This window comes from Heterocephalus glaber, unplaced genomic scaffold, assembly GCF_053883595.1.
Source record: "Heterocephalus glaber isolate CG9 unplaced genomic scaffold, H.glaber_assembly_v1.0 deba00001608, whole genome shotgun sequence".
Lineage (NCBI taxonomy): Eukaryota > Metazoa > Chordata > Mammalia > Rodentia > Bathyergidae > Heterocephalus > Heterocephalus glaber.
The window spans coordinates 20,181,413-20,188,910 of NW_028258379.1; the positions used below are offsets into that span (position 1 = coordinate 20,181,413).

Here is a 7,498-nt window from a genome sequence, read left to right on the forward strand (position 1 = left end):
TCAGATACATATAATTTCCTTCCCCCTAGTATTATTATATAGATTCTATGCACCAGGCACTCTGATAGGCATTAGGGGTCCAACTGTGGCAAAACAGGTAGCCACTGTCTTCAAAGTAGCTTATGTTCAGTGAGGAAGGTAGATGTTGATCAAACAATCATTCAAATATATGAAAATATGACATAACTGACATGTACAATGAAAAAGTATCACTGCATTCTGTTGGAACTGTGAGCAGGAAGAGCTAGGGTTACTCTGTATTCTATGGATGAGTTTGCAATACTGTGAGCTTTCATCCATCAAAAGAAAACAGTGAATAGTATATTCAGGGAACCAAACTGTCTTCCAAAAGTATCATCTTAATAAAACATAGGCCCCCAAAGAAGTAGAGGATAGGAGCTAATGCAAGTAGAGAAGCAAGTAGCAATAAGGTGGGAGGAGGGGGGAGTAAAAATAAACTCAGAAGAATATGCTGACATAAAGTTCTCCACTTCAGAATTCTAGAGGAAGGGAGTGATGACATATATCCAGCACTATGAGCATGGAAGTAGTGAGGGAATTTGGTCAAACAGAGACTTGATACAGTTAAAAAAATATTGCCCAAATTAAAAACTTACTTTTGTTTGCAGCTCTGTCCTTTAAAACTGGAACCACAACACTCTGCATGCTCTTTGCTCTATGCAATTGCGAGCACTTTAGCCTGATGCCAAATAACATAACTGTTCACCAAAGAAGCTGATGAATGCTGCTGAAGAGGGAGAAGAGAATGCATTGAATTAATTCTGAACATTACAGAAAAGGCTGCCTCTTACAGTTACTGTGTCAGAGCACGTTATAATTGCCTCTCTGGTCACATGCAAAGTTTTCCCACAGGTAGGGATAGAGCCAGGTTTCTCAAAGAGCCAGTATTTGCCCCAGACTACAGTGATGGCATCTATGGCTACCTTGTCACTTGCTCTTAGTGGAATTTAACAAGACAAACTGTTACTTTGGCATTCATTTTTATACTTAGCTTGGGCTATATTTACACTTCTCTACTGGTGATAGTCAACACAGACAATGTACTTTGAAATCTCCCAAACAACATTGGCATAATTGATTAAAAATATTTGAAAACAGTATATATTGAAAACAGTATATATATTGAAAACATCACTATATGAAAATTCAAAAACTTCAGTTTTCTGAAACACGTATTTCTCTATTGATAGCTATAGGTTGACTTGATGAACAAATGATAACACTTGGATGAGGAACTCAGTCATGAAACAAAAATAAGTTTACATCCCACAACAGAACTCTACAACAATCATCAATTTGGTCTTGTCTAAGTTTGTGTGAGTGAAAATTTGGCTGTAGCAGCTGGAGATGCCGTAGCATCCTTTGGTAACTATATGCATCACCACAATGCCCAGGGGAATAATCTGAGATGAAAACTACATATGTTTAATGCTCTTATATTAGATGGCACATTTATATTAGTTTAGCACATTTAGCATCAGGTATAACAATGAGTGAAAAACTGGTCTCAAAGGAGGAAAACTAGAATAGAAATAAATTTTCTGTGGATAAAAGAAAGGAAATTTTTTGGGTGAGTGCATCAGTGGCTGATTAGAGCAATGGTTTTCAGAGTGAGCCTGAGAAAAGCAGTATCAGCTACACCTGGAAATTATGTAGAAAAACAAATTTTCAGACTTTGCCCCAGACCAACTGAATCAAAAACTCTCTCACAAGAAGTCAGGAATCCATAGTTTAGCAAGCTTTCTGGCTGTGCATTCATATTTTAAGAGAATTACTGAGTTAGGGCATGAAGACTCAAGCACAAGGGAGAGAAAAAGCAAGACAGAGAAAACCATCTTTCCCAAGCAGGATTATCACAGTAGAACTTCAGTGCCTCCTGGGACATTTGCATACTAATTCTAAAGTCTGAAAATTATTAGAGAGCCTAACAGTAAACAGTGATAATAAGGAAATGAAAAAAGACGTTACACTGACCGGTAAATGTTTTTTCAACTGAAAGGTTGATATATATGATCCTTTTCCTGGTGACATTTGCAGATTTTCTACTAGTTCATTACAAACAGTGTTTTCATCCCCCAAATTCTTAAGTGACTGAAATCAGCCTTAAGCCTGGGCAGCTGAAGTTTTTGTGGTCTGGCAAGTATTTGGTATGATTTTCTTCACCTGAATCTGAGCATTTTCCTTCTGAATCGTTCACTGATTGAGAAAAATTTGAAAAGGAATAAGACACATTTTCTCAGGCTTGAAAAATATAATCTTCCTTTGATCATAGACTAAGTCAGTAAAACAAAAATAAGATATAGATAAGAAACACATAATTCAAGATTATGTCGTCTTTCTAATGATTATATATACCTAGAGAAATTTCTAAGACAGGTCACTGGTCAAATGAAATGTAAGGGATTAAAAATTCAGGAAAGTAAAAATGTATTACAATAAAAGCATAGAATTAATGTGGTTTGTGCAACCTAAAGGGGAATGTCTGACATTTTTCTACCCTGCCTATCTCCCCAAATGTTACAAGAAACACTTAACTCTAGGATATTAACAAGAAAGAGTTCTATGTGAATAAAAGATTTCTTCTTTTAAACTCTATCATGTAACATAGACCCAAAAGGCACTATGTGCTTATAAAAGTGACATCTCTTTGCTATTTTAATTCCCAAGCTAAGACAGTACAGTAAATGAATGTTTTGGCAAAAAGTCCTAACTCTGAAAGTTGGTATACTACCCATGTTTGAGAAAATTTTTGTTTAGTGTTCCCCTATAATTGAAGATGGTACAAGATTAAACTTTAAAACACTAAGAATATTCTAACATTTCTATTTTTCATATGCTTAACTTGTTTTGAAATATTATCTAAATGTTGTATCTCTCCCAAAAAAAGACATTTCAAAAGATCCTTTACAAAGGATAACCAAGGTGTTAGCTTCAGAGTTATTAAATCAATATAGTTTCAGTTTATAGAAACTACTTCACTGGAAAACTAACATTTTCTCAGCCAGAGCTGATTCCATGAGTCTAGATTGTAATTCAATAATTTTCTTTGTGTGAATTTCTCTCTCTCTCTCTCTCTCTATCTATCTATCTATCTATCTATCTCTCTTGCTTGCTTTCTTTGATTTTTTCTTTTTTTAGCAAGGGTGGTAGTCTATAGTCATAACCCTGCCAAAACTTTGAGGGCACTAGAAAGAAAAGTACAAAAACAGTAATTTAATATTTCCCACCTGTAACCCTAGCTTCTCCTTTAGTACTGCCTTTATGCTGGCAAAACATGTATAATGCCTTTTTAAAATTTTAAATGTATAACTTTATTATTAAACACACACATATATAAAAATTAAAATTATTCAGAGAAAAACAATGCAAGGGAAAAAAAACTATAATAATATTCAAATATAGTAGAACTCAATCAAAGCAAAACTGAAAAGTACTTAAACATTTTTCCATATAATTTTAAAAACATCTCAAGTATTAACAAGACATCAGAGGATGTGATTTGTTTTAGAAAGATTTTCAAAACTAATATTGAACAAATAGTGGTCTGGAGAAAAAATTTTAATTAGCTAGTAGACTCCACATAGGTCAAATTTTCTTAAATTTAGATTTCAACACAGTCATGTGACACGTGATGGAAATATAATCTGAGATATATGTTATTAGGTAATTTCATCCGTGTGTATCGCAAAGTACCACACAGTGTGCCAACTTCTAAGTGCAAACTGAAAATGTATACGTCAATCATCTGTGATGGCCACTTGGTATTATCCAAATACGCAGTTAAACACGAGATACATGAGGCTACCACTGGCATAGCAGCACACTTTTTTACAGTAAACTCTTTTATATAAGTAGGATTATGCTCTAAGGAATGAAAAACACAGCATGTTATGATAAGTACATAAAACAGTAACAATCATTTATCACACTATCAAGTACTGTGTACTATACATAGTTGTATGTGCTTCTTCTGGAGACACACCCTTCTCTCCTTTGACCTCAGTGACTTCCTTTCCAACCCACTGATGAGCTCCAGCCTAGTCTCTATCTACATCTCTTCCTATAGTTTTAAACACAGTCTATATATGGATTCTGTCCAGATTCCAGCTTGTAATTCTGATCTCTCTCCTTCCCCTCCTGCCACCCCTACCCCTTGGAGCCTTTTCTTCATATTTCAAATTATCAATTATAAAACAAAACATGTATAATGGCAAAACCTGTATAATGCCTTTGATATGCCTGAATTTTGTAGCTTTCCCTATCATCTTTTACTTATCACTGAGAATAGATTAAACTCTTCATTTCTTTCTTTAAGAAAATGCAACCTAATCTGAGACACCCTACAGGTTATACAGATCATCAACCCAAGCTCTGGTGCAGTTCATTCCCCAGCAGTCTTCAAAGCTAAGGAAAGGGAACTAGGTCAGACATTCCAGACCCCACAGCTACTAACTACTAAGGTGAAGAACCTCTCTATGATACATCAGCTCAGAAGGCTGTTCAACAAAATTCTAAATTTTGGCTAAGGTTACATTCCCCTTGGGACGTAAATTATTGGAATGGGTACATAGCCCGGCTTATTATGATCTGCTTCTTTGATTCCCTAGGCAAGTAGCTCTGCATGAAGTTAAAGAAGCCATTCACCTCAACAAAAGAGGACTCAGGTAAGGCAATGAATCAAGATTGTGCTGCATACAAACACAGTCCAGGGACCTCAACTTCCTGCAGCTGGGTGTTTCTCCACCTCAGTACCCTGGTGCTCCTTTGTTTTGTTCCTTTTCTTTCCCTTTTAGCACCATGCAGTTTAACAGTGATTAGAGCCATGTGGGTGGTTGTGCTTGAGGTTTTGGCAGCTGTATAAAACTGACTTTCCATTTTTCACCTTCTTCTAAATTTGCACATTTCATCATATACATGATATATGTCAAGCCTCATTACAATGGGAGCTTTTGAAAGACATTTCCAAACCTTTCAAAAGAGATTATGTGTTTTTAGGGAGTACATAATATACTAGGTTTCTTCTACAACAAAATTAGCTGGACAGTCTTGGGAAGTTAATCTGAAGGAAACTGACAACTATAACTAAACACAAACAATTTGAGAAGAAATGAAGTCTTGTCATTGACATATTTTCTCAATGTCATCCCATAAATTCTGTTTATGGCTTACTGATTTGTGGTACTTGGAAGTACAACATAGAATATTTTCATGTGAACCTCATTTTGCCCTCCATACTATCTCTTAATGTAACCAGTAACTTAGACAAGTTATTTTGTTTCCTAGTATAAAATTCAGCAGCTGGTTTGCCTGTCACTATCTTCCTTTCTAAGCCCCAAAACCTCTTATTCTCTTCTAAGACTTAAATATTCATATTTTCCAGGATATTTCATGGATTTTCCCTACCAGATCCAAATTACTCTAATTAAATTCAAATTAATCAATTTAATGATGTTTAACAAATACACATTGAACATCTATGTTCCTGAGTATTCTTCACTTCCATTAAGAAGCTCATAATGAAAAATTTCACATATTTTAAAAAGAAGATACACAGTAATACTTTGGTTCATGAACACTTCTATTTGTGAACAATTCACTTCTGGAAGAGAAGAGTTCTGCAAAATTTTGCTTGCATTTCCAAACTCCACATGCAATGAGGAACAGGACTACGGCCCTGTTCCCGCACAAAAATGGCCATCTTCCCCAGAATTGTGAAATGAATTAAGCCTGTAAACTGAGGTACCACTGTATACTCTCAGGTACCAAGCCATCTCCTTTGCTTATGTGTGTCAGTGTAGACATGCCCAACTTGGTCTATCACCCTGCAAGTTCAGCAGAGTGTTTTATCAATTTTGGCCCCATAAGACAAAGAAGTGAAGAGACAGTCTACCTATTACATGGAAAAAACAAGAAAAACAATAATAAGGATTAGTTTTTCAAGAAAATTACAGCAACATTATACCTAGTGTTTTAATTTTCCAGGTAATGTAGAAATGTGTAATTCAGCTGCTTAATGGTAAAACAATTGGAATTAGATTCAAAGGACAGTTGAGGAGCATATTTACCTGCAAATTCTTTCTTACTAATCCTTATCCGCATGTGTCTACAAGGACTTAACCATTACCAATCACTACTGAAATTTATACAAAAATCAATATATAGATAGACCAATTAGGGAAATAAACTCAGATTTCACTTCTGGTAGAATTTCTATTACATTCCAATAGGCCTCAAAATCCATTGACTAAATATAAAATGAATTACAATCTAAATGCTGTGAAAATATAAAGCCAGCTTATGAGTTAATATGTCAAGATAAGTAAGTATTTTTCATTTTTCTCTATCCTACATTTTAGGAATCAGGAAGATGCTCATATATATAGATATTTTAACTGTTCCAGATTAAAGAAACACTAAACAAATAAACATGCCAGACTCTCTCTCCCACTAACAGAAAATCACCTGAATTTCTCCATTACAGATGCTTTCCTTGAAGTTCAGATACTTTGTCATTAAGAGTGGCCTGAATATAATAATGATTCTACATCTTGTGATAAGTGCTTTACATGCATATTCTTTAAAATAACCCTTTAGAGAAAGTATGATCTCTGTTATTCTCAGATGAAAGAGGTGATACTATAGTGGGCATCTAGCTAATACATGATGGAGCCAGCATTTAGACTCTGTGCTCTCACTCTGTCACCTTGGGGCACTGCATTACACTATCATTAGCTTTCCATGATCCATCATAAAGAAATCTTTTTTATTATTCTTCAAGATGACTATAACTTATGAGAGAAATATTTTTAAAACAGAAAAGCAAATGATACATCTGGAATATAGATTTCTCAAAGAAGATAATTGAGCTTGTGTCTTGAATGAAGTATAACAGAAAAAGATATACCCAAAACTGCAAAATTTGGAAGAAATGAACATAATAGTATTTATTATTATACCAAGTATTCTCTGAGGCATCACTGTATGCATTCCTGTCATGCATGCTACACATATCTTAACTCATTTAAACTTCCAAGATCAGAGAAATGTACCAACTTGGAGAAATCTTCGAGGGAGAAAGATACAAGAAAATAGAAACATACCACACTCTAGCTGCTTCCATTGCATATATCTTGAAAAATTACCTTGTGACTAGCTGTGGACATCACGTTTTTCTCATCTAGAACATACAGCCTTAAATGAAGTACTTATATAATGAGTGGACATAGAACTGCTTTTGTTGGGCATAAAAACTGTATAATTTGGGACCCCGTCTTTAAGAAAGAGAATAAACACTGGTAATAACAAAATTGGTTGTAACAATACACAGAGGTTGTAACTGATTCTTGATAGGTTAATTTATGATATTTTCAAATTGTAGAAAAGTATTTGATCCTGTGAATAGATGCAAGCACTCTTGCTAGAGACTGGTAAGGGCTTGTGCAAGCAATAGGGTCTTAAATTTTTCCATCTCTTGTCA

At 34.8% G+C, this 7,498-nt stretch overlaps 1 protein-coding gene across 1 annotated transcript in view; it reads right to left on the reverse strand.

Annotated features, from left to right (window-relative positions):
* Window positions 1-3,423, reverse strand: part of LOC147822779 (uncharacterized) — a 130,006-nt gene extending 126,583 nt beyond the window's left edge. Inside the window, exon 1 of the transcript XR_015445074.1 lies at window positions 618-3,423. The gene's annotated coding sequence lies outside the window, so the exon portion shown is untranslated. The remainder of the gene's footprint in view (window positions 1-617) is intronic.
* Between the last annotated feature and the right edge of the window lie 4,075 nt (window positions 3,424-7,498).